Source organism: Rhinatrema bivittatum, chromosome 6 (genome assembly GCF_901001135.1).
Source record: "Rhinatrema bivittatum chromosome 6, aRhiBiv1.1, whole genome shotgun sequence".
NCBI lineage: Eukaryota > Metazoa > Chordata > Amphibia > Gymnophiona > Rhinatrematidae > Rhinatrema > Rhinatrema bivittatum.
This window is the reverse complement of record NC_042620.1, coordinates 95,476,132-95,503,846: the sequence shown is the minus strand read 5'-3', so window position 1 is coordinate 95,503,846 and position 27,715 is coordinate 95,476,132. Positions and strand designations below refer to the sequence as shown.

Genomic DNA, 27,715 nt, shown 5'->3' with positions numbered 1-27,715 from the left:
CCACCCCGCGAGTTAATACTCAGTGGAAGTACTTTTGGCAACAATTAGAGCTGTAAATCTGTTGGGTTAAGTCTCCACCTATTTTGTCAACATTAGAATAGTCTTCCTTACAAAACTGTTCAAGTATGTATTTATTTAAAAGCTTTATATCCACCACTATTCATAATTCTAGGTGGGTAAGAATATAAAATTAAAACAAAAACCTCTCAGATGGAGGATACCTTTCGAAGAACTGCATGCATCCTATATTCATGCGTATATGGGGTCACACAGAAGTGCGCTTATATTTTATAATCTGCACAGATTGCATTTAATGAGCTTGTATTCCACTGATCTGCTTAAAATTTCCCTCCCCCCTGCACGCACAAATGGGTACCAGCGCGAACATGCGTGTATTGATACAAAATCATGTGCGTGTGCGCGGGTCTTTGAAAATGTACCCCATTATCGCTAAATCACGAATGCATATGTGTATGTTTTTCCACATCTGTGCAAACTTCCAGGAGGCAATATTCAGCCACTAAGCAGCTCAGCTAGCTAGCCGGATAAACATATCCAGCAGGGTAGATTCAGCAGTGCAGTCACTACACTGAATATATCTCTTAAAGTTAGCTGGTTATGTATAACCAGCCTGACCGGAGATAGCCTGTTTACTTATCTGACTAACTCTTCTCTTCCCCAGAATATCCCAACTTATTCAGCTAAATTCTAGCCAGGTAAGTAGTTAATTGGCTAGAATTTAGCCAGATAAGTGCTGAATATACCCAAGTAAGCCATTTAAATGGATAACATTTCAGTTATCCAATTAAACAGTTTTTTAATATTGACCTCCTAGTTCTTCCAGGGTGGACTCATTCCAAGATGGCTCTTCCCCAACGAAGCAACTGAATTTCACCACCAGGGATGTGCAGACCCTAATGTCCCTGGTGGTTAGTAATGAGGAGAATCTGTTTCTTATGTGGGGATTAGGTGTCTCAATAGATGCAGGAGGAGGACCTGAAGGAAGCTGCAGGCCAGAAACTATCAACTGGCTTCCTACCTCTGAAGGGTAAGTACGTTGGAAGATCTGGAAGGTGATGGGGTATGGGAGTGGAGGTAAGGAGCATTAAGGTATGAGTTAGAGATGTTAGGATGGATTGGGGCAATTAAGGTCAATAGAGTAGGGTGGAGGTAGAGGCATAAAGGGCAATTGGGTTGGAGTGGGACTAAGGGTTGTTGGGAAAATTTAGGAAGCGGTTGGGGTTGAAGGTGTTGGGGCAATTGGGGATTGAGGTTATTTGGGGGAGGGGTGTTAGGGGAGGAGTTGGGGCAATAGAAGGCTCTTTTAGAGGGTGGAGGATAGGAGATCCTTGGGTTGCAAAATGATAATGGGTTTGGGGGTGAAGGGGGGGGGCATTGTGGGCTTGTGGTAGGGGAAGAGGCAATAGGCATATTTAAGAACATAAGAACATGCCATACTGGGTCAGACCAAGGGTCCATCAAGCCCAGCATCCTGTTTCCAACAGTGGCCAATCCAGGCCATAAGAACATGGCAAGTACCCAAAAAGTAAGTCTATCCCATGCTACTGTTGCTAGTAATAGCAGTGGTTATTTTCTAAGTCAACTTAATTAATAGCAGATAATGGACTTGAAATTGATTTGTAATGTTATATACATAATTAAACAAAAATTTAGGAAAAATAAGAACAACTTTAGACTGTGGTCATTAGTAAAAGGTCCAAGTAAGGGAAAATACATCCTCTGGGACATATTTCTGATTTTTTTGCTAGACCCTTTTGCATAGTTGACCTATGTCCCTGTTTCAGAAGGGAGAAAATTAAACAAGTCGTACTTGTTAATGACCACCCCAAGTTTTGCAGTAACTGTATTTCCTTATTATTCCCTTTAAAATCATGCCTTAGAATGCGGCTGTCCAAGAGCCTGTACTGGCCTGCTATCTCCCTCCTGAAACTGAGTACTTTGGCTGTTCTGAGGTTGTCCCTGCTTTGGTCAATAATCTGGCCTGACACCACATATATCTGTGTGAAGGGAGAGCAATTAGCCAGGAAACAGATTCAAAGCTTCAGTAAAAATAATGGAAACTTGACATTCTGGAGGTCACATAAGCAGTTACATTGATCTAACAGCCTTCTATTCCTTTTTCTCTTTATAGATTGAGAACCTTAAGAAGAAGGCCCAGGAGCTGAGATGCAAAGAGGGGGAGTGGCTTGACCAGCTGTGTGTCAGGCAGGAGGAGGCCAGGGTCAAGTAAATTCCATGCCTATCAAGATGTCAACAAGTTCTGTCTATTTTCTGCTTCCATCACTAGCCCCACTATTGCCCTGCCCCTGCCTACAGCTTCCTGAAAACCTCATGCACTGTGACACGATCCTTACCTATTCCCTGGGTCATGGGAAGCACTATCAAGGAACACTATTTATAATGCAGTCACAGGCCTGGTATAGTACTAGAGAAGATGTTAGAACTCACCCTAAAACTCTTAGGAGGGACTATCTATGCCTTACATCGAACAAAGACCCAAAGACTTGGGGCTGTATCCTGGCCCTTGATGACTTGCAATCAAGGATACACACCAACACAAACCTCCAGGCACTGAGCCTACCTCCAAGCCCCTATCACTAGCTAGGCACCACAATTACACTCTTTGGTGGTCAAAGTGGTTTACATAGTCGTTTCATATACATAATTAAAAGAAAAGTAAAATTAAAAATATTAAAACAAAATCAGTAAAAATATAGCGAGCTTGGACTTTTGACAGACTAATCAAAACAGGATGGAAGACACTGCATCTGATTGAGATAGTAAAGGGGAGGTGCTTCTTTTTCTAAGTGCTTACTTAGATATATTAGAGGCCAAGTTTAAGATGTAAAGGTAGTTTCAAAAGCACTCCTAAAAGAAAGGTTTTAAGGTTATTTTTAAAATCTTTGTGGTTGGTAATCTTCCTCAAGTTATCAGGAATTGCATTCCAGATTTGGGTCCAGCGATGGAAAAGGCACGTCTTCTGGTGATATCTAGCCTAGTGACTCTGATTGTGGGGACTTGTAGTAAATATTTATGTATGGATTGTAGATTCTTTTTGGGTTGATAGATTCAAAGGTTCTGGCACTCAGGGAACCTATCTATTGGCTTGCCACTGTCTATAGGACATGGGTGTCCCACCACTAGCAGCACATGCCAGCTCCTCCACCTCTTCCCAAAATGCAATGCTCTATAGCAGTTATGATGCTATACATCACCCCCTGGAGCATACCAGCTGATGGCCTCACACACACTTTTTTCTGTTTTCACAGAAAACACCAGCTCTGACGAGGAGGAAAAAGAAGATGAAGAGCTCCCAGCTCCTACTGCTGCTGCGACTGCAGCAGTTGTACCAGCAGTTATTACCACCAGTCGTGGATCCAGCAGCAGCATAGCAGCCATTCCCCTCCCTCCACTAGAGCCCCCAGGCCTACTGTCCCAAAAATTCCGCTCCTCTTTCATATAGGTCCTCTTTCCCTTTCTGCTTCATGACCTCGAGATGCTGGCCCTGAGGCTGCCCAGCTATTGTTGGGCAAGGGAGGTGTTGAGTCACCTTAATACCTCTCACCAGAATCATTGTAGCACCCTTTAGTTGCAAAGGCTGCCTCAGTGGCTGGAGCACTTACTTCAGGCCAGGAGACAGTGTGTCTATCAGCTATTGGCCTGGCTGTACAGAGGATGTGGGAGGAAGAGAGAGATCAGAGCTGACCTCAGGAAGCTGGTTGAGGTGACAGAGCAACTAGCCTAGGCTCAAGATGGCTACACAGCCGCTCTTGAGCTTATGGCTGTGAGGCCACCAATGACACCAGACCTTTCAAGACCTGACTTCCTAAGGTTCCTGGGTCCTTTTTTTAATGTAAATAGTTTATTCCCTAGGTTTTAACATACTTTTCTCATTTATATTTTATTTGTAAATAGTTATAAGGTTTTAAAAAATTTTCAAGTTTATATAAAAGTTCATATTCATTATTATAATTTTGGTTGCATCTCTTTTATTTGATTCATGCTTTGGGACATTTCCACTTACAGTAAAGTCCCTTTAAGGACAGCCTATAGCAATTACTCTAATGCCCACATATTGCCATGTATGTAGCTTGCCATGAAAGATTGCCATTAATCCTTATCCCTCCTCTCATCTACCCTTACAGCTGCCTGTCTGCAACTTCTGGTTCTTTGGGTGGGCACCTATACTTAGCACCCCTAATTGACCAACCTGTAAGGACACAATAATTCAGAGTTTGAAGTCCACATTTACAATGTACCTTCCCAAAGGACTAGAGATGTGCGGCAATCAAGCCACAAGCATGGGTTTATTCTATAGAGGGAAAATTCTTGTATGCCTCCCCTTCACTAAAAGCATAGTATATGGCGATATGGAGCAATTATGAAGTAGCCCTTTCAACTAGAGCATAACTTTCCACTGAAAAGAGGTATAGATACTCTGGTTGGAGATACTTGAAGCTGCCTTTTGCAGCAAGTTCAATTAATTCAACTCTATATCCTAAAAGCTGCAGATGTCAATGAAATGAAAAACTATCTTTCTTACCCCAGAGAGATGAAGGCCTATCTATATTAAAACGTGTCTGATGTATACATAGCACCAAGCCTAGTCTGGCTATCCTCCCTGGTAGGGCACAGCTTATCTCCACAAGGCTGCTTCCTTCTATCTCCAAATCCCTTCATCAACTTGCCCACACTTATTTCTATCTCCTACCCTTAAGCAAATTGTTCTCAGAATTGGGTTTATAGTACAGAATCTATGCAGATGATACTGTCATTATTTTTCCCTGTTTCCAAAATGAGTACCACCTTAGGTTTAATTTTGATTTACTTTCAGGGAATTAAATGTTGGCTTACCAGTAATAAATTGATTATGAATTCTGGTAAAACTGAGATCATCAAACTGAGCATATTTCCGAAGATATCTGCTCCTCTTAAAACCCAGTTTGATGTAGTGGAAATTCCACTAGATACTGAAGTACGTACCCTTAGTCTTATTTTGAATCAAAATTTGTAGTTTAAAACACAAATCAAATCATTTGTCCATATTGTGATTTTTAAGCCATGGCTATTGTGAAATCCTAAACCTTTTTTAGGACCAGGCAATTTTTGAACAGTACTTCAGGTCTTTATTTTAATGTTTGGACTACTGGGATTCTTTTCTTATCATCTTCAATAGTCCAAGACCTGCAGGTGATATAAAATTCAGTTGCATGCGTTTTTACAGGGACACTGCGTCATGAGCACCATTACTCCTGTGCTAATTTCATTACACTCGGGCCGATACAGTAAAAATTGCGGGAGGGCGGGCGAGCGCCCGCTCTCCCGGTGCACGCACAGGACACTCTCCTGTGCGCGTGATACAGTAAATTAATTTATTTAAATTAGGGTCCGTGGCAAAAAGAGCCACCAGGGACACTAGCACGTCCCTAGCGCCTCTTTTTGGACAGTAGCGGCGGCTGTCAGCAAGTTTGACAGCCGATGCTCAATTTTGCCGGCGTAGGTTCTCGAGCCCGCTGACAGCCACGGGTTCGGAAACCAGACGCCGGCAAAATTGAGCATCCGGTTTTCAACCTGTGAGCCACGGGCCCATTTAAAAAAATTTTTTAAACCTTTGGAGCCTCCGACTTAATATCGCCATGACATTAAGTCGGAGGGTGCACAGAAAAGCAGTTTTTATTGCTTTTCTGTGCACTTCCCGGCGCCGGCAGAAATTAATGCCTACCTTTGGGTAGGCGCTAATTTCTTAAAGTAAAATGTGCAGCTTGGCTGCACATTTTACTTACTGTATCGCACGGGAATACCTAATAGGGCCATCAACATGCATTTGCATGTTGCGGGCGCTATTAGGTTCGAGGGGGGTTGGACGCGCGTTTTCGATGCGCTATTACCCTTTACTGAATAAGGGGTAAAGCTAGCATGTTAAAAATGCGCGTCCAATTGCGGGTTAACAGTGTGCTCTGCCAGAGCGCACTGTACTGTATCGGCCTGACTGTTTGTTAATTTGATGGTGGGCAAATTTTAAAGTTATCTTCATGAAGCATAAGGCCCTGAATAACAAAGATCCTTTTAAAGATTTATAGGTCTGAAGGTAACTAGAGATCTGCCATGCAATGTTTACTTAATGTTCTGTTTCCACAGCTCATAAGGTTAGCAGAGACAAAAGAGTCTATGATCACTGTTGCTGGACCAATGTTATGGAACGGCTTGCATGAAAGTCTGTAAAATGAGATTAAATTGTTCAAGTGGAAACTTTCAGAACTGCTCACATTGATACAGTATTTTATAAGTTTAATGCAAATGATATGTGTAGGTTATAAGAGTACATATACTCACAAACATGCTTGCATATGTAAAAACCAGAAGCCACGCAAGTTCGGACTTATCCAAAAAAGTAGTGGCACATATCTGGATAAGTTTCAATTTATCTGGCTAAATAGTGGCACTTAGCTACATAAGTCTGAAAAGTGCTATTTATCTATCTAAGTAGCACTTTTCAGATTTATCAAGATATATAAGATAGCTGGATAAGTCTAAAAAGTGCAACATATATAGATAAGTGGAGCTTTCAGACTTATGCAGCTATCTGACTTAGCTGGATACATAGTGTTTTAAGATTTATCAGCTAAGAAGCACTTTTTATAAGACTTATCCGGCTATCTTACATTAACAGATAAGCCTAAAAGTGGTACTTAGATGGAGAAATAGCGCTTTTCAGACTTATCCAGCTAAGGAACGTGTGCTGCCACTTAGCCAGATAAATCAAAATATAGCCAGATAAGAACATAAGAACATGCCATACTGGGTCAGACCAAGGGTCCATCAAGCCCAACATCCTGTTTCCAACAGTGGCCAATCCAGGCCATAAGAACCTGTCAAGTACCCAAAAACTAAGTCTATTCCATGTTACTGTTGCTAGTAATAACAGTGGCTATTTTCTAAGTCAACTTAATTAATAGCAGGTAATGCACTTCTCCTCCATGAACGTATCCAATCCTTTTTTAAACACAGCTACACTAACTGCACCAACCACATCCTCTGGCAACAAATTCCAGAGTTTAATTGTGCGTAGAGTGAAAAAGAACTTTCTCCTATTAGTTTTAAATGTGCCACATGCTAACTTCATGGTGTGCCCCCTAGTCTTTCTATTATCTGTAAGAGTAAATAACCGATTCACATCTACCTGTTCTAGACCTCTCAGGATTTTAAACACCTCTATCATATCCCCCTCAGCCGTCTCTTCTCCAAGCTTAAAAGTCCTAACCTCTTTAGTCTTTCCTCATAGGGGATCTGTTCCATTCCCCTTATTATTGCAACTATATCTTTATTGAGATGTGGCGACCAGAATTGTACACTGTATTCAAGGTGCTGTCTCACTATGGAGCGATACAGAGGCATTGTGACATTTTCCGTTTTATTCACCATTCCCTTTCTAATAATTCCCAACATTCTGTTTGCTTTTTTGACTGCCACAGCAGACTGAACCAACAATTTCAATGTGTTATCCACTATGATGCCTAGATCTCTTTCTTGGGTGGTAGCACCTAATATGGAACCTAACATTGTGTAACTATAGCTTGGGTTATTTTTCCCTATATGCATCACCTTGCACTTATCCACATTAAATTTCATCTGCCATTTCGATACCCAATTTTCCAGTCTCACTAGGTCTTCCTTCAATTTATCACAATCTGCTTGTGATTTAACTACTCTGAAGAATTTTGTATCATCTGCATATTTGATTACCTCACTTGTCGTATTTCTTTCCAGATCATTTATAAATATATTGAAAAGTAAGGGTCCCAATACAGATCCCTGAGGCACTCCACTGCCCACTCCCTTCCACTGAGAAAATTGTCCATTTAATCCTACTCTCTGTTTAATCCTACTCTCTGTTTCCAGTTTGTAATCCACGAATGGACATCGCCACCTATCCCATGACTTTTTACTTTTCCTAGAAGCCTCTCCTGAGGAACTTTGTCAAACACCTTCTGAAAATCCAAGTACACTACATCTACCGGTTCACCTTTATCCACATGTTTAACTCCTTCAAAAAAGTGAAGCAGATTTGTGAGCCAAGACTTGCCTTGGGTAAAGCCATGCTGACTTTGTTCCATTAAACCATGCCTTTCTATATGTTCTGTGATTTTGATATTTAGAACACTTTCCACTATTTCTGTCTGTCTAAGTAGAGACAAAGGACACTATTTGACAAGATAAGTTGGAATTTACCTATTAAATATGCACAAATGATATACCCAAGTATTTGTCCTTCAAATTTTGAAGGGATATGCAAGCAGATTTTTCCTATATTTCCATAGTGAAGGGAAAAAAGAACCTGGAAGCAAGCCTGGCTCTTCTTGATTCCTATTTTGAGAAGAGCCTACATGATCAGGCAGCTGAGGAATCCACCACAAAGAACTCAGTGGAGGCCCAGCAGCAGAGTTGCACTACAGGAGGTCCTGATAGAAAACCTGTAGGGTGCCCAAACACTAGGGATGTGAATCGTTTTTTGACGATTTAAAATATCGTCCGATACATTTTAAATCGTCAAAAATCGTTAGGGCCACGATACAATACCAATTCCCTCGATTTATTGTTAAAAAATCGTAAATCGGGGGAAGGGGGAGGGCAGGAAAACCGGCACACTAAAACCCCCTAAAACCCACCCCCGACCCTTTAAATTAAATCCCCCACCCTCCCGAACCCCCCCCCCCCCAAATGCTTTAAATTACCTGGGGATCCAGCGGTGGTCCAGAACGGCGGCGGACCAAAACGGCCCCCTCAATTGAATCCTGTTGTCTTCAGCCGGCGCCATTTTGCAAAATGGCCGCCGCAAAATGGCGGCAGCCATAGACAAAAACGATTCAACGCAGGAGGTCGTTCCGGACCCCCGCTGGACTTTTGGCAAGTCTTGTGGGGGTCAGGAGGCCCCCCCAAGCTGGCCAAAAATTTCTGGGAGTCCAGTGGGGTTCAGGAAGCAATTTCTTGCCGCGAATCATTTTCCGTACGGAAAATGGCGCCGGCAGGAGATCGACTGCAGGAGGTCATTCAGCGGGGGTTCCGGACCGCCGCTGAACGACCTCCTGCAGTCGATCTCCTGCCGGCACCATTTTCCGTACGGAAAACGATTTGCGGCAAGAAATCGCTTCCTGAACCCCGCTGGACTCCCAGGAACTTTTGGCCAGCTTGGGGGGGCCTCCTGACCCCCACAAGACTTGCCAAAAGTCCAGCGGGGGTCCGGAACGACCTCCTGCATCGAATCATTTTTGTCTATGGCCGCCGCCATTTTGCGGCGGCCATTTTGCAAAATGGCGCCGGCTGAAGACAACAGGATTCAATTGAGGGGGCCGTTCCGGACCGCCGCCGTTCTGGACCACCGCTGGATCCCCAGGTAATTTAAAGCATTTGGGGGGGGTTCGGGAGGGTGGGGGATTTAATTTAAAGGGTCGGGGGTGGGTTTTAGGGGGTTTTAGTGTGTCGGCTCACGATTTTAATGATTTTCACGATAGTTTACACACCCAAACGGCAACAATACGATTCCCTCCCCCTCCCAGCCGAAATCGATCGTTAAGACGATTGAGGACACGATTCACATCTCTACCAAACACTACAAAGAGTCTAGAAATAGCTCTTGTAATAAGCCCAGGGAAGTGAGTGGTGAAGAACCCTGAGAGAGGGGTCACAGAGATGCCTAGGGAGGGTGACATAGGCTGCCTAGGAGGAGGCAGTATTGGAAAGTTGGAAGTTGGTTCTCGAGGAGGTCCCAAGGAAGACCTTGTAGGGTTCCCAAACACAACCGGGAGTCTGGAGACAACTTGTGTGAGAAGCCCAGAGAGAGAGGGCATGAAAAGTTTAGTGAGAGAGGAGATGAAGTGCCACGAGGGTGGTGCTGCAGGGATCCCAGTGAGTGAGCTACAAAGGAGAACTCAGAGGAAGGAATTGTGGAGACCCCAGAGGGTGGCACTATGGAGACCCCAGTAAGTGAGGCTGCAGTACAGCCAGCGACCAGCATGGGTGAGTGGCCAGAGAGTACTAAGGGGATACCAGAGGAATCACTGTTAGAGGCACTACAGACAGTCCTAGACGTTTTGCTGGGTGAATTTGAACCCAGAGCCAGTGAGAGACTTAGTTAAAGGATTGGGGGTACAGGTGGTACATTGGGTTGTGCTATGGCAGTCTAGTTTACTGGAGGTTGAGGGTGAGCATAACTCTAGAACCCTAACCCCAAGCTTAACTGGTGGGTGGCCAGATAAGAGGGGCTAGGGAAGTGAGACTCTCCCCTGGATGGAATCCAGGGGGAGTGAAGATGCTTGTACCAATGGGTCAAAATGAAGAGGGGTATGTGAGGCAGTGCCCTTATGTTCCCCCTTAAACCAGTGTAGGAACAGGCTTGGTGCCTAGACCCCTTTAATTCCCCTTGTGCGAGAGAGCTCTGTGGGCAGGGCCCTAACAGGGAAGGAATAAGAACTGTAACCCAAGTGGGTTAGTCAGACCAGGCCCGTGTCTCAAGGAGGAAGGCAGCTCCTGTAGAATATTGCTGTCCAAATACTGAGCTGTAACAACGCTATATGAGTACCGAGGGATGCAGTACTAACTGTGAGTAATTAGAGTACACTATCCTGAAGGTAAAAGCAGTCTACTAAGGTGTATGTCTTAAAGTGGCAAATAAAGATAAAGTATTTTAAGAAAGGCTGGAGTCAGTCCAGATTTGTGTCAGTTGATTACTACTCATTCCTACATGCCCATGTATTATTTTATGTTTGGATATTTTATTTTGTTGGAGTAATGTTTGGATTGGTTTTGCTTTGTTTGTGTTTTTATGTTGAATTATGAATGTAGAATTGTAAACCATGTGAATCTTGGATAGTGTGGCATAGAAGTACTTTAATAAATAAATAAATATCTTTGAAATACCCACCTTTCCATGGAGATCTCCCTGCAAAAAGACTGAGTTGCCTTGTATTCTACAAGACCTGTAGGATAATGTGATATTTGAGAGATTTCACACAAACATTCCCAGCTGTGAGCTATCAGGAACTCCTTGTTGTGTCCATAACCTCATCTCACCACCCACCTCCATTATTTGTAGTCTATAAGTACCTCTCAAACACCTTTTTAGCCAGCCATGAGAGCTTGGCTATTACCTGAATCTGGATCAAGCATATACATTTCCTCATTTGATTCCCATCCAGGCAAGAAGTCAGTAGAGTAGATGATGCTACAGATAGCAGCAGGATGCCTGTTTTCAAGGACAGGCAGAGCCAGTTAAGTACTTTCCTTCATTGAAAACTATAGGGATAAACACTGGACTGGATCTGAAAGTCTCTATCCCATTTATAGACCAACTGTGCATAGACTTATGTGGGAGAAGTATGCATATACCACTATATTACAGTGGCTATACACACATGTATTAACCTATATACATGAAATATATCAAATGCATGTACATTTGCTATTAATTTAAAAAAAATGTACACTTGTATTATTACTTATGTAAATCCCGTCTCTTTATATATGCAAATATGTGCCATAATCCCACATATGCATGTATGAAGGGCTTGCTCCCAGTGCCCATGTTCCTAATTGAACCATGTCCTGAGGGAGGGGAGCCCTACCTAGGAAACCCAACTTCTAGCCAAGGGAGATAGACCTTCTGGTATTTGAGGTGATAAAAGTCCAGAATTTCCAGTATCATCTGGAGTTCAGTAGAGTGGGCTTATACAGGAAAGAGAGACATGTGAGAACATCCATCACATGTGAAAACATCCATCACAGTGTGAAAGACCTGAGCCACAAGTGGCAAGACCTCTGATGCCTCTGATGAAGCAGAATCAGGGCAGGATGAGGGCTGAGGAGCCTGCAAGTCAGATCATCTTCTCTTGCAAAACATATGGTACTCTGCACAATTTCAGAGGCAGCTGTGAGAAGTATGGGAGAACTGGACCTTCGCATCCTGAAGGCCATTAAGGTAAGCATTTCATGCAGAAAATCTGTATTAAGTGCTTATATGTAATGATCTAAGCTGTATGCATGTGCCTGCACATACAAGTTGTGAACCCTGTATACTCAGCAAAGCATAATGTGCACAAGAAATCTAGATATTTGCATTTTAAGAACATAAGATATGCTATACTGGGTCAGACAAAGCCCAGTATCCTGTCTTCAGCAGTGGCCAATCCAAGTGACATGTATCTAATAAGTACCCAAACATTAAATAGATCCCATGCTACTAATGCTGGCAACAAGCAGTGGCTATTCCCTATTGATTAATAGCAGTTTATGGACTTCATCTCCAGGAATTTATGCAAACCCAGCTATACTAATTGCCTTAACCACATCCTCTGACAATGAATTCTAGAGCTTAATTGTGCATTGAGTAAAAAACAATTTTCTCCAATTTGTTTTAAATGTGCTACTTGCTAACCTCATGGAGTCCCCCCTACTCCTTGTATTATGGAAAGAGTAAATAACCATTTCACATTTACACATTCAAGTCCTTTCATAATTTTGTAGTCTTCTATCATATCCCCCCTCAGCCATCTCTTCTCCAAGCTGAATAGCTCTAACCTCTTTAGCCTTTCCTATTAGGGGACCCATTCCATCATCATTTTGGTTGCCCTCCTCTGTACTTTCACCAGTGTAACTACATCTTTTCTGAGATGTGGTGACCAGAATTACATGTAGTATTCAAGATGCTAACCACTAAGCGATACAGAGGCATTATGACATCAACCATTTTATTTTCCATTCCCTTCCTAATAACTCTTAACATTCTGTATGCTTTTTTGACTGCCACAGCACACTGATCCAGCAATTTCAATTTAATAACAACTATGATGCCCAGATCTTTTTCCTGAGTGATAACTCTTATAATGGAACCTAACATCGTGTAGGTACAGAATGAGTTATTTTTCCCTATATGCATAGCCTTGCCCTTGTCCACATTATTTTTCATATACCATATGGATGCCCAATCTTGCCGCCTCGCAAGGTCCTCCTGCAATTTATCACAAACCACTTGTGATTTAACTACTCTAAATAATTTTGTGTCATCTGCAAATTTGATCACCTCATTTGTTTTACACCTTTTCAGATCATTTATAAATATATTCAAAAGCACTGGTCCAAGTACAAAACCCTGAAGCATTCCACTGTTTACCTTTCTCCACTGTGTAAACTGACCACTTAATCCTACTTTCTGTTTCCTGTCTTTTAACCAATTTGAAATCCACAAAAGTACATATTTTCCTATGTCTTGACTTTTTAGTTTTCTTAGAAGCCTCTCATGATGGACTTTGTCAAATGCTTTCTGAAAATTCAAATTCATCACATCTATTGGTTCACCTTTATCCACATGCTTGTTCACCCCTTCCAAAAAAATGTAGCAGATTTGTGAGGCAAGTCTTTCCTTGGGTAAATCCATGCTGGCTATGTCCCATTAAATCATGTCTATCTATATGTTGTCTGATTTTATTTTTTATAATAGTTTCCACCATTTTTCCCTGCACTGGTTTGCAGCACACAAATTTGTATTTGACTTTGAAAAAATTGCACAAAAGAAAAATTTTCCCCATATTGCCTTTCAAAAATTAGAGGGAACCTTGGTAATTGCTATAATAATGGGAACTTCCTTACATTTATATAAGTAGTCCCCATCCAGTTAAGGTCATGGGTATGTGGGCAAAAAGGGAGAGGCCATGGACAACGCAGGGTTTCATGACCTGCCAAGTTTCCTGCACAGGGGAGATTAAAGCTTTTTAACTCGCACAGACTCTTCCTACTCACTGGCCAATCTCTCCAAAAAGATACTCTGCAAGGGGTGTGAATCGTGTGATCGATCGTCTTAACGATCGATTTTGGCTGGGGGGGAGGGAAATCTGATCGTCATGTTTTGTTTTTTTTAAATCGTTAAAAATCGTAAATCGGGGGAGGGTGGGAAAACCGGCACACCAAAACAACCCTAAAACCCACCCCGACCCTTTAAAACAAATCCCCCACCCTCCCGAACCCCCCCAAAATGTTTTAAATTACCTGGGGTCCAGTGGGGGGGTCCCGGCACGATTTCCTGCGATTTCCCGCTCTCGGGCCACGGCTGCGTTAATAGAAATGGCGCCGGTGGCCCTTTGCCCTTACCATATGACAGGGCAAAGGTAGCACCGGCGCCATTTTGGTTCCTGACACCCGACGTCACGAGTGCAGGAGATCGCTCCCGGACCCCCACTGGACCCCCAGGGACTTTTGGCCAGCTTGGGGGGGCCTCCTGACCCCCACAAGACTTGCCAAAAGTCCAGCGGGGGTCCAGGAGCGACCTCCTGCACTCGCGCCGTATTGCCAATATTCAAAGTGGCGCTGGCGCTACTTTTGCCCTCACTATGTCATACGGGTCGTATGACATAGTGATTTACGATTTTTTGACGATAAATCGGGGGAATTGTTATTGTATCGCGGCTCTAACGATTTTTGACGATTTAAAATATATCTGACGATTGTTTTATATCGTCAAAAAACGATTCACATCCCTACTCTGCATACCTGTGCTGTTGTAGAAAATAAAATGCTGTACTCATTGGCGGCTGGGAAATAAATGTCCAAATATGAAAATTTCTGAATAATGTTCCCACTATATCTCTGTCCTCAAAAAAACTAACCACTGCCATTAGCAATGGTTACATGGAATAGACTTAGTTTTTGGGTACTTGCCAGGTTCTTATGGCCTGGATTGGCCACTGTTGGAAACAGGATGCTGGGCTTGATGGACCCTTGGTCTGACCCAGTACAGCATTTTCTTATGTTCTTAAAACTTCAAGACCAGCTACACTGGTCAAGTGTTTGGGACAGGTACCACTTCTACCCTGAGCTCCCCTAGGAGATGTTAGATGAATTCTTTACCTCCTCGGTTATGTTCACTCTCCTTGGGCTATTTATAGTGGAATCTGACTCAGACTCTGGTGGCAGTTTCCTGGCAGAAGTACCCTACCTCTATCAGGTCCCTGTACACCAGTCCCTAGCTTGTTGGACCCTCTTTCCCTCCTCAGTCTTCTGTATTTCCAGGAGTTCTTATCTAGAATCCTTCTCAACTCTCCTCTGAGCCTCCTCTATGGAAATACTTGCCCTATGTTGCTACTCGTTGAAGACACCCTGCCAATGTGGAATGCTGCACCTCCATTGTATACTGATACTATGCTGACATCAGATAGGCTAGGTCTACTGAGACCGCTGTCATACTGAGGGCACTAATACTAGGGATGTGCAGAGGGACACCATACATTGCATTCAGGATTCGTATTCGTCGGGGGGCAGATACGTTGCATTCAGCAAGGGGGCCCCCGATACTTTCAGCGTTAATTCTTATTCATTTCCTGGCTAAAATTGAATTAACTACAACCCTCCTGACCTCCCCCCAAAACTCCCTGGTGGTCCAGCAAGGGGTCCAGGAGCCATCTCCTGCACTCACACCCTCGGCTGCCGGTATTCAAAATGGCGCTGATAGCGTTTGACCTTACTATGTCACAGGGGCTACCGGTGCCATTGGTCGGTCCCTGTCACATGGTAGGAGCAATGGATGACTGGCCCCTGTGACATAGTGAGGGCAAAGACCCTGTGACATAGTGAGGGCAAAGGCTATCGGCGCCATTTTGAATACTGGCAGCCGATGGCCCGAGTGCAGGAGGTCGCTCCCGGACCCCCGCTGGACCACCAGGGACTTTTGGCAAGTCTTGTGGGGGTCATGAGCACAAGATGGTGCCGGCCATCCATTGCTCCTTCCATGTGACAGGGGCTGACCAATGGCACCGGTAGCCCCTGTGACATAATAAGATCAAAGGCTATTGGCATCATTTTGAATACCGGCAGCCGAGGGCGTGAGTGCAGGAGATGGCTACTGGACACCCCGCTGGACCACCAGGGAGTTTTGGTAAGTCTTGGGGGGGGGTTCAGGAGGGTGGGGGGTTTGTTTAAATTTGCTCCTTTAGACGGCCGAATAATTTGGCGAAGATTTGTTGTATTCATGGGGAATCGCGATACGTTTCGCTTCCCCATGAATACAACGAATTTGGTCCTATATGTTGCGGATTACCAATACGTAGGGAATGAATGCACACCCCTAACTAACACCATCTAAAGATACATACAGGATGTTAGTAGGGGGCTGGAGCATATTCCAAGTGACAAAAAATGGCCACCCATTTATATAGATATGTGACTTGTTAGAAATATGAAATTTTGCACAAGGCCATAGGATCATCAGTTAAGAGTCATAGTAATTTATAAGTGCTGTTCATGCTTGCTGGTGCTTTACAATTCTTTAAGGGTAGAAATCTCAACCATGTGAATGCTTTTTATTTAGTTAGTGGAATAGTAGGAGGTACTGGATTAAGGCCAGAAAGAAAGGGCCAGTGAATGTGAAGAGAAAAACCTATATAGCTTGTGCATTGAAAGTATGTACAATTTGCCTTTTTGCAGGCTAGGAGCCAGGCAAGGACTCTGATGCTCCTCACCCAGTGACCTCTGACATGCAAGGCAGCATTCAAGGGTATTTCCTATAAGCTCAGAAGAGGACTCTGACAAGGAGAATGGACCAGCTGATCCATCGCTTGAGTATCGCCACCTTTTGTTGGAGAAGAGACGGAGACCTAGCCAGCTACAACAGTCTCATACACCAAACCTCTCGAGGCAAGCAATTGGTGAGGAGGAGGACAGCTCAACGAAGACTCCACCCCAGCTGAAAGGTGCAGGCTGGAACTAAATGCCAGAGGGTTGGAAGAGATGGCAGGCCTCAAAAATGACTTCCAGAACCTGAGGAATATCATTCAGGACAGCTGAGGGGTATGCATGAGGAAATGCAGACCCAGAATGTCCAATTAGCAACTTCAACTTTTGCTCCATCACTGCCCATCCACCTGCTTGTATGCCAGCATCACCCATAACATTGCTTCATCCAACAGCACTACATCACCATAGAGGGAGGATTCCCTTCTCCAAGTGCAGAGGTGGGATCCTCACCCTCTGCCGTGATAGGCATGGCCTCAGCTAGTTTGGTGGCTAGAGAGGTGAGGCCCACAATTATTCCCAGGTCATCTTGTCTACAGCTTCACATCCCCTCACTGGAGCAACGCAGCCCTCCAAGCCCCTCCTGCAGCTAAGAACCTCTTCCATTGGCACCAGTGATCGTACCCCACTGTGGAGAAGCACATAGTTGGCATAGGCAAAGATAGCAGAGTTTCCAGCCAGAAAAAGAGCAGCTAAGGAAGCATTAATTGTGTATAGTGTGCATCACTTCTATCATGCATGTAAATAAATACACCTTCAACTTATAGAATGTCTGTATCAGCATGTTCCTTATCCTGAATAACCTGCTGTTGACTCTAGCAATATATCTCCTGAAATTCTTCCTAAATCAGGTCATTTACCTCCTAATCTTCATCCAAATGATCTTCTAGACCCTCTGTTAGAAGCAGGCTTCTAGTTTTGCAAAGGTTATAAAGCATGCAGCAGGATAGAAAGATGTAACATACCTTAGTGGGGTAGTTCTCTAGATCTGTCCATTCAGCAGAAACATCTTTTGAGTAGTCCAAAGGCTCTCTGTATGACTGCCCTGGTCTACTGGTGGACCCCATTATAGTGAGAATCTGCAGCAGTTTGTGGGTTAGCTAGCAGGATCATGAGCCAGATTTTATAGCCATGTTCCCATATAGTTACTTTATTGTTATCATATAGCCATGTTCTCATATTGTTATTTTATTCTCCACTCCCTATTTTATTGGTTTCTCTACTCCCTATGTTATCATATAGCCATGTTCTCATATTGTTATTTTATTCTCCACTCCCTATTTTATTGGTTTCTCCATTCCCTATTGTATCATATAGCCAGGTTCTCATATAGTTATTTTATTGCATTTACCCTTTCTCTTGAAATTCCTCAATTTCTTTAACTCCTTTGTTACCATTGATCCAGTTTTTATGTAACTCTTTTCCCAGTTAACATTGTTCTATGTAAACAGGCATGATGTACATACGAATGTCGGTAGATAAAAACCTTAAATAAATAAATAAATAAATAGAATACCCTCTATCACCTATAGGGGAGATCACACAGACAGTAGAGTTAGATATACCTTAGTGATAGGCAGCAGGCTAATTCACTGGTTGAGTTTGGATTAGTTCTGTTGTGCCAATGCTGTAAGCCTGTAGATATGAGGGAGACCAAAAGAAGAGGTTAGTTGCTGTGTGGTGGTCATGATAAGTACACTCCTACCTTGAAGCCAACCTCCAGTGTTATGCCCTTCCTATAAGCTGTTATAAATTTCTGGCTGTGAGAGGATGTAGACATTGAGACTAGATCCTGGAAACCTGGCAATGAGGCTCATGATGATCCCCTTGGCATCACAGACCATATGCATATTGAGGGAGTGAGAGCACTTAAGTTTGCGGTAGGTGAACCCATAGTACCCTTTTAGGACATGAGTACAATTAATAGCCCTTAAGACAGAGGGAAGTGTTATTATCTGTTGTTGCTTTCTGCTCCGAAGGAAAGATATATAGTGGTCAGTTTTCCTGAGAAACATAGCCAGGAACTCCTTGATACATGTAAAGGTAGAAGACTGACTTATTCAGCTGTGACCCTTAGAGGTGTCTAAAAGTTGCTTGTGGCCCAAAAATACCAGGGCAGTAGTGACCTTGTATGCTGGCAAAGTATGGCCCCTGCATGTGGAAAGATGCAGATCATTAGGGATGTGAATCGGGCTTCTGACAATTGAAAATATTGTATGATATTTTCAAAATTGTCAGAAATTGGGGGCTCCCCGAAACCGATAAGAAAACCCTACAAAATTGTTCATGGGGGTTCTCTTATCATTTTGGGGGAGGGCGGGAAAAACGGCACACAAAAATAACCCCTAAACCCACCCGACCCTTTAAAACTAATCCCTTAGCTTCCCCCACCCTCCCGACCCCCCAAAAAACTTTTTACAGGTACCTGGCGGTCCAGTGGGGGTCCCGGGAGCGATCTCCCGCTCCCGGGACGTCGGTTGCACTAATCAAAATGGCGCAGATGGCCCTTTGCCCTTACCATGTGACAGGGTATCCGTGCCATTGGACTGCCCCTGTCACATGGAGGGAGCACTGGATGGCCGGCACCATCTTTAAAAATGGCGCGGGGGTCCCAGGAGAGATCTCCCGCTCCTGGGCCATCAGCTGCCACTAATCAAAATGGCACCGATGGCCTTTTCCCTTACCATGTGACAGGGTATCCGTGCCATTGGCCGGCCCCTGTCACATGGAGGGAGCACTGGATGGCGCGGGCCATCCAGTGCTCCCTCCAACAAAGGTAGGGGGGGGTTTAGATAGGGCCTGGGGGGGTGGGTTAGGTAGGGGAAGGGAGGGGAAGGTGGGGGGAGGGCGGAGGAAAGTTCCCACTGAGGCCGCTCCGAAATCGGAGCGGCCTCGGAGGGAACGGGCAGCACGCGCTGGGCTCGGCGTGCGCAGGTTGCAAAAATGTGCACCCCCTTGCGTGCGCCGACCCCGGATTTTATAAGATACGCGCGTATCTTATAAAATCCAGCGTACCTTTGTTCGTGCCTGGTGCGCGAACAAAAGTACGCGCTCGCGTATTTTTTAAAAATCTGCCCCCCAAAAATTAGCAGTCAATCTAAATCAAAAAAGACAGCTGTTATATTTATTTATTTATTTATTATTTATTTAACATTTCTTTTATACCGATATCCGTTCGCACATCGTATCGGTTCACAGTGAACAAAAAACCATTGGGCAGTGCCCGTACATATAACAGATAACATAATATAATATGATGAACTAGGCAACATATAAATAATTTTTGGGAGGAGCCCTTACATATAACAGGCATCAATGGGTAGATGCTATGGAATATAACTATAACTATATACATGATAGTGCAAAGTACAAAATCAGCAGACATAAAGGCGTTCATACCAAGATATCAGTATAAACATTCATAGGGGGGTTTTATGTAATAGGTGGTGAGATGGAGTAGGCTTGCTGAAAGAGCCAGGTTTTAAGTTTCTTTTTGAAAGTGGGGGTATAGGTCTCTGTGCGGATATCATGGGGCAGTGAGTTCCATATGGTGGGGCCGGCAAGAGAAAAGGCTCTGTTAATAGTGGAGGAGAGTTTAAAAGATTTAATAGATTGGGCATGGAGTGTTCCTTGGAGGGCTGGGCGTGTAGGTCTCTTGGAGGTATGAGGTAAGAGGGGGGGCGTTAAGCCAGTTGAGGTTGGAATTTACTAGACTCTTATGTATGATCGAGAGTGTTTTATAAAGAATTCGTGACTGTATAGGGAGCCAGTGTAGTTCAATAAGTGTGGGGGTGATGTAATCTCTTTTCTTTGTGTTTGACAATATCTGAGCGGCGGCATTTTGTAGGAGTTGAAGTGGCTTAGTGTGTGTTGCAGGAATGCCAAGTAAGAGCGCATTACAATAGTCAATCTTCGATAAAATAATAGCTTGGAGGACTGTACGGAAATCATTGAAGTGTAGTAGGGGTCTGAGTTTCTTTATTGTTTGGAGTTTAAAATAGCAGTCTTTTATGATGGATTTGATGAATGGTTTAAATGAGAGGTGATTATCAATAATAACTCCTAAGTTGTGAGTGTGCGATGGGAAGTTGGTAGCTGAGTAAGCAGGAGGGATGTCTGGGATCGGTTGCCTATTAGATATGATTAATAGCTCAGTCTTGTTGGAATTAAGAGCTAGGTGCATGTCCTTTAGGAGTTGGTTGATAGAGGAAAGACAGGATTCCCAGCTGTGTAAAGCAGTTTGGATGGTGTCAGAGAAAGGGAAGATGATTTGCACATCGTCAGCATAAATAAAATGCTTGATGTGCAGGTTAGTGAGAAGCGTGGTAAGGGGAAGCATGTATATATTAAATAGCGTGGATGAGAGTGAGGAACCTTGGGGTACACCTTGGGGAAGACTGATGGGATCAGATTCATTGTTGTCCATTGTGACAGTGAAAGTGCGATTTTGGAGATAAGATTGAATCCAGTCAATGGCCCTTGCCAGTGATCCCAATATTTCTGAGTATGTTGAGTAGGACATCGTGATTGACTGTGTCAAACGCAGCCGAGATGTCAAGTAATGCAATAAGGTAGGAGGATCCAGAGTCGGTTCCTTTGATAAGGGTATCGTGTAGGGAGAGGAGCAATGTTTCAGTACTTAAATGCTTCCTGAAACCATATTGGGTAGGAGGGAGGATGTTGTTCTGTTCAAGGTGATCGGATAGGCGTGAGTTCACCAGCTTCTCAAGAACTTTAGCTAGGAGGGGTAGGTTGGACACCGGTCTGTAATTAGAAAGAGTGGTGGGGTCAAGGTTGGATTTTTTGAGTAGCGGTTTAACTATAGCTTGTTTCAGAAAATTCGGGACAAAGCCATGCTCTAGGGAACAGTTGAGAATATTTGAAATGGGTTTGGCGATTACATTGTGTATAGATAGTAGGAGTTTAGAGGGAATAGTTTCAGAGGGATGTGTTGATGGTTTCATTTTCTTAAGTATGTTCTCTAATTCTAGGGAAGATGAGGACTCAAACGAGGAAAGGGAGACTGGAGAGTTGATATTGGGAAGACAGATATTGAGGTTGTTGTGCGAGAACTGTGCCGTGATGGATGATACCTTGTTTTTAAAAAATTGAGCTAATTCGTTGCAACGATTTGTAGAGGAGTTAGCTAGTTGTTGTGTGTGTATGGGAGAAGTCAGGTCAGCGACCATAGTGAAAAGAGCCTTGGGATTGTATTGCAGACCATTTATTTTTTTGGCGTATATGGTCCCTTAACCCTGTTCCTGTCAAAATTCAGGCGCTATTTAGCTGGATAAGTCAGAATTTAGCCAGTTAAGTGTGCGCAAATGATATATCCATATATTTGTATTTTAAATTTTAAAAGAATACATGAGTAGGTTTTACTTATGTTAATTATCTCCCATAAGTCCACTTTTTCATGTGCAAGTGGGATTTTATAACATGCAATGCAATAAAATAATCAGTTTTACCAATTAGACTACCAGTTTTCCTAGTACATCTACAGCACATGAAGGCCCTTCTGGCTCTTCAGCCTGAAGTCCCCATTTTCAACCAGACCCCTTAACCAGTAATTTTTTTCACTTTTCTGATGTTCATGACCACTTACTCCTGATATTGAGCAGGGATAAATATACACAAGTAAGATGCCAAATTTACATGCATTTAAATTGCTTATAAAATAGCAACTTACCTGCATAAATAGTGCCCTCAGAAATCCCTGGTCCATTCCTTTTCTTTATATACAAGTTTACTCATGGACCCTGATTTACATGTGTATGCTCTAGTTTTAGGAATCAGTTAATATCACATAAAGAGAATATATGGCACAATTCAAAAATAATTTGATACATTTTTATTACTTGCAAAAACTTTTATATCAAGTAATATATCAATAAATTCAGAAAAAAATCATTTTATAAAAGTCAATATCTATTGGCTATTTAAAACAGATATAGCATAAAAACATTAACAAATATTAGAGATGTGATTCGGCCGAACCTTTTGGTTCGGCCTTCGTTATCAGCCTGCTGCGGGAAATTTCATTTTCCTGCAATTCGGGCCGATTTTTTTCTGCTGCCCGAAAACACCAAAACCCACCCCAACCCTTCATATTTAATTAATTACAACCTCCCACCCTCCCAACTCCCCCCCCCCCAAAGTCTTGGGGGATCAGGAGGGTTCCAATTAATTAAATTTGAAGGGTTGGGGTGGGTTTGGGGTTTTTGTTTTTTGTTTTTTTTAATGTGCCCTTTCTCTCTCCCCAAAAATGATAAGAAAACCAAACAAAATTTTGTGGGGTTTCCTATCGTTTCGTCAGCCCCCTGAAACGCAACGAAATAGAAAATATTGTCTTTATTTCCTATTTCATTGCAAACGAATGCATATATATCATCTGATCATAAGTACTTAACTGGAATTCAAACACACCAATTAAGATAGCAGAAGTTTGCTCGCCAACCCTTAATAGTGACCAACCATCCTTAAGAAACATTCCCCACTCCATTCTTCTTTTAAACCTGCAGGACTGAGAGAACATAATTCAAATATCTCCTTTTGTTCTTGCTGGATGAGAAACCAATCTACATCTCTTCCATATTGAAAGGTTGCCTGAGCAATACCAAAAACCTTAAATCACTGATTAAATATTCCTGATTTATCCAGTGAGAAATATGTGGTGCCTCTATACAATTACAGCAAAAATAGCTGCCATATTGAGCAATCCTTATTCTAATAGCTTGCACAGTTTTACCCACGTATGTTGTGCTCATAAGTTTATATATCCCTGGTAGAATTTGTAAGAAGTGTAGTATTTAAGAAAACATGAGTGATCAGACAAAACATGTTTGTTATTGTTAATGTGTTCAATCTAAACTGTTTTATGCATCACAGAGCAGCACAATCATTAAACAAACCATAACAATAAAGGAAATAATAAAATGGTCCTGTTCAAAAGTTTATATATCCTTGGATGTTTGGGCTGATAATATACTCTCAAATTGACACACACAGGTTAAGATGGCAGTGAAGGCTAGGTATTCACACCTGTGCCTTGTTTGATTGTAATTAGTGTCTGTGTATAAATAGTCAATTAGTTTTTTAGCTCTTGAGAAACCCTTGGACATTTCATCCATGGCTGTACTATCTTTGGTGATTGTTGAACCATGGGGAAAGCAAATTAACTGTCACAGTATCAGCAAGTAAAAGTAGTTCAACTTTATAAATCAGGAAAAAGGATATAAAAAGATATCCAAAGATTTGAAAATGCAAATTAGTACTGTTCAATCTCTGATCAAGAAGTGGAAAATTATGGGGCAGATTTTTAAAAAGTACGCGCGCGTACTTTTGTTTGCACCTGGCGCAAACAAGAGTACGCCGGATTTTAATAGATACATGCGTAGCCGTGCATATCTTTTAAAATCCGGGGTCAGCGCACGCAAGGCTGTGCAAAATTGGCAGCCTGCGCACGCCGAGCCGTGCAGCCTGCCTCCGTTCCTTCCGAGGCCGCTCCAAAATCGGAGCGGCCTTGGAGGGAACTTTCTTTCTGGCAACCCCACCTTCCCTTTCCTTCCCCTAACTAACCCGCCCCCAGCCCTAATTAATTTCCCCCCACCTTTATTTCAAAAGTTATGCCTGCCCGAGGCAGGCGTAACTTGCGTGCGCGGGCCGGCTGCCGGCGTGCCATGTTCCAGTCCGGGGTCTGGTCTGGAGGCCGCAAACAAGAGTACGCCGGATTTTAATAGATACATGCAAGCCTCTGGGACTTACGCGCGTCCCAGGGCTTGCACGCGCAGGGGGTGGAAGGGGCAGCTTTTCGGGGGTTACGCGCGTACCCCTTTGAAAATCTGTCCCTATGGGTTTTATTACTACCAAGCCAGACCAAGAAAGATTTCAGACACATCTGCCAGGAAAATTTGTTGGGATACAAAGAAAAACCCACAAGCAACTTCTACTGAAATAAAGGCTTCTCTGAAACAAAGTGGTCAGGGTGTTTCAGCATATACAAAAAGGAGATACTTGAACAAAAATGGGCTGCATGGTAGAGTTGCCAGAAAAAAAGCCATTGCTGCACCAACACTACAAAACAGGCTGCTTACAATATTTCAAACAGCACCTAGAGAAGCCTGAAAGCTTCTAGAACAAAATCATTGGAGAGATGAGCCCAAAATTGAACTTTATGTTCCTAACTATAAATGCTATGTTTGGAGAGGAGTCAACACCATCCCTACTGCGAAGAATAGTGGTAGATGTCTGTTTTGGGGTTGTACGCAATAGCAGCACAGGTAATTTATTCAAAATTGATGGTAGCATGAATGCAGCATCTTATCAGAAAATATTGGAGGAGAATTTGCATTCATTAGCCAGGAAGCTGTGCATGGGGCACACTTGGACTTTCCAATATGACAATGATCTGAAACATAAGGCCAAGTTGATCCTTCAGTGGCTGCAGGGGAAAAAAGTAAAGGTTCTGGAGTTGCCATCACAATCTCATGACCTCAGCATCATTGAGACACTATAGGGAGAACTCAAACATGCAGTTCATGCTAGACAACCAAGAATTTACAGTATTTGGAGGCTTATTACCAAGAGGAGAGCTTTACCACATGAGAAAATAAAGAGCCTCATTCACAGCTATGACAAAAGTTTGCAAACTTTTATGCAAAAGGAGACAACATACAATATTAAGAAATAAAGCCCAAATTTTCAAAGCCTGGTGTGCGTAAAAACCTGGGGATACACACATGGCCGGGCTATGCACGTGCCGAGGGCATTTAAAAAATAGCTCAGCCATGTGTGTAGCTCCCGATACATGTCGAAGTCCTGGGCTCCTTGAAAGGGGCGGGCCGGGAATGGGGTCTGGGCAGGGTGGAGCAGGGGCCAACTGGGATAGCAGCCTTTAGGCCCTGTCTCAGGGAAGCGTGTGCCAGCCGCCGACTGGTGCATGCAACTTACTTCTGCTCATAGGAGCAGGTAAGTTTTAAAACAAAAAAGAAAAATAGTTAGGTGGGATTTAGGGGTCAGGGTGGAGAGGGGAAAAGGGAGGAAGGGTAGTTAGGGGGGTTAGGGAAGTTCCCTTCCAGTTCGTTCCTTAATTGGAGTGGACTGGGAGGGAACTGGGCAAAGGCCTGATCGCGTTGCTGCATGTACTTTAAAAATTCCCCCCTGCTCGTGCGAGTCGCGACTCATACATGTTATAAAATTGGCACATCCATGTTTAAAATCTACCCCTAAGGACATGTAAACTTTTGAACAGGATCATTTTATTATTTCCTTTATTGTTAGGGTTTGTTTAATGATTGTGCTATTCTGTGATGCATAAAATAGTTTAATTTGCAACACATTAAAAATAACAGACATGAGCAGATTCAAGATGGCTGCCTAATGAGAAGCATGGATATTTGGAGCTCTTATTTGCCATGCCTCATACCAAGCATGAGGCTAAGATCAGGGAGATGATCCCAGTCACTCCCCAGTCTGACCCCTCACAACCCACAATCGAGGGATTTCTCACTTCGGCATCTGAGTTAACACCAGTGGTGTGCTTGGTGGTTTGAGCTACAGAGCAAGCAGCTCTTTCGTCGAACCTTGATGTTACTCTAAGCCCCAGTGCTCTGTTGATTCCACCTCAGATTGCTACTCCGGGGGACTCCTCACTGCTATGTGGATTTTTATCTCCTAGATCAACAGTTTCTGATGAGGATTCTTCTGCTGAAGCCATGGTGTGTTTGGATGGTATACCAGAGGCCTTTCCAATGCCCTTGGAATGGTTTCATGTGTCCGCAGGTGAAGAAGATCTAGTGGTTAGGCCTAGGACCCGAACTTCTACACTGGAGCTGAATGAGAAAGATCAACGAGAGGCTAATGTTTCGCAAAATGGCAACGGTACAGATTTCTTCTTAATTTGCCCCTCTTTGTGAAGATCTTCTGTGATTACTCTGGACTCTGCTTGGTCTACATTAATGGTTCTACAGAAATCTATTTTTATACTAGTTGATGTTACATCTACTTTTTCTTCTTGTATCTAAGACATTGAAACTGAGTTGGGCTCTCATTCTCATAAAACTGAAAATCTGGGTAAACAAATTACATCTATACAACAAGTTCAAGAGATGTGGCTCAGCTAAGGAAGTTGGAAAATATTAAAAATTCTCTTCGTTATTTGAATCTTTGAATTTTGAATTTTCCCCATTCAAATTTAGTTTCAAATATTGATATATTTAAAAAATATATATATCTGAAATTCTAAAACTACCTGCAGATGTTACACCTACTATAGCTAAAGCCTATATGATAAAGTCTACAGAAGTTAATATTTTTGGTCAACCTCAAGACTTGGATACTAATTTGACTCAACTACTGTAATCATCAACAGAAGTGATCATTTCTCAACATGGGACTTTATTGATTTCCTTTGTTTTTGCTCAAGATAGAGATTTTGTTCTTAGATTGATTTTTGACATAGACTGTTTTTTATGGCCATCGAGTCTGGATTTACCCCAATATTATTCATACTACTCAAGAACAGAGTGAAAAATGTCTTGATATGTGCTCTGACATTCTGGCCTTAGGTGTGAAGTTTATTCTTAGATATCCCTGTAAATGAGTGATTTCCCATCTTGGATCCAGATTTATTTACTTTGACCCTTCTCATTTGCGTCTTTACCTTGATGCACCCAAGCCATTTCTACTTAGCTTTGTATAATCTCGTCGGGATATTACATTTCTCAGCGCTTGTCTCTACTTTCCTTATTATTTCTGTACTATATTGTACTGCACTTGTGTATTGCTTCTTTTTTCTTCTTGAACCTCCCTATTTCTTATTATTTGGAGTGAGATGTAGTTTATTATTACATTATTTGTTATAATTTCTTTATACTTTTGTGTAAGTTCCACTGATTTTATGTAATTTTTAACTTTGTCTCATGTAATTTTTCACAAGTTTTAAAAAAATGTCAATAAATATAATGGAAAAAAAACCCCAGACATGTTTTGTCTGATCACTCATGTTTTCTTAAAATGTTACAAATCTTACAAATTCTGCTAGGGGATTGTAAACTTATGAGCACAACTGTATATATAATTGTAAGGACATAAAATTATATAAAGTACCTGGGAAACAGCACAAGTAGTGTGCAAACACTGTGGA

General features: G+C 42.7%; 1 long non-coding RNA gene across 1 annotated transcript in view; it reads right to left on the bottom strand.

The window, feature by feature from the left end:
- Positions 1-27,715, bottom strand: part of LOC115093619 — a 221,556-nt gene that overhangs the window by 6,332 nt on the left and 187,509 nt on the right. Inside the window, exon 5 of the long non-coding RNA XR_003857353.1 lies at positions 18,138-18,207. This is a non-coding gene — a long non-coding RNA (uncharacterized LOC115093619). The remainder of the gene's footprint in view (positions 1-18,137; positions 18,208-27,715) is intronic.